The sequence below is a fragment of the Cynoglossus semilaevis genome, unplaced genomic scaffold (assembly GCF_000523025.1).
Source record: "Cynoglossus semilaevis isolate Cse_v1.0 unplaced genomic scaffold, Cse_v1.0 C18810227, whole genome shotgun sequence".
Classification (NCBI taxonomy): domain Eukaryota; kingdom Metazoa; phylum Chordata; class Actinopteri; order Pleuronectiformes; family Cynoglossidae; genus Cynoglossus; species Cynoglossus semilaevis.
Window position 1 is genome coordinate 1 of NW_007593836.1, and position 494 is coordinate 494.

The following is a 494-nucleotide window of genomic DNA, read 5'->3' on the forward strand; positions in this document are numbered from 1 at the left end:
TGTTCTCTGCTAAAGTACCGGAGCATGTGGTCCTGGTCCCGCAGCCAAGTGGAGGCTCGTGACACCTCCGAGATCAAGCTAGACAGGTTCCTGGTGGCGGAGCTGCTCAGACCTGACAACCTGTCGTCCAGCTGTACCAGGTAGCCCTCAGACTGGAGGGAGTAGGCGTGGACGCTCCGTAGCTCCACCTCCACGCTCTGTAAAGAACCTCAATGACCAAACGCTCCACATCACGTGATCCAAATCTAAATGAAAGGCTGTGGTTGTGGTACCTTAATGAGAATCTCCAGCCTCTGCAGCCAATCGCTGTGGTTCTGGAAGAGGTTCTCCAGCTTCCAGATGTTCTCCAGCAGGTCGGCCTGAGGAGAAGGCTCGCTGATGGTCTGCTGAAGGAGCTGTGAGCGCTCTGACATGCGGGTCACGTTCTCCACCAGCACCTCCTGCTGCTTTGAAGACACGTGGGAACGGGAGACTGAGGAAAGGAAAAAAAAAAA

At 55.1% G+C, this 494-nt stretch overlaps 1 pseudogene; it reads right to left on the reverse strand.

Moving 5' to 3' along the window:
• Positions 1-18: 18 nt before the first annotated feature.
• On the reverse strand, positions 19-469 carry LOC103399709 (scavenger receptor class A member 5 pseudogene; annotated as a pseudogene).
• Positions 470-494: the final 25 nt, after the last annotated feature.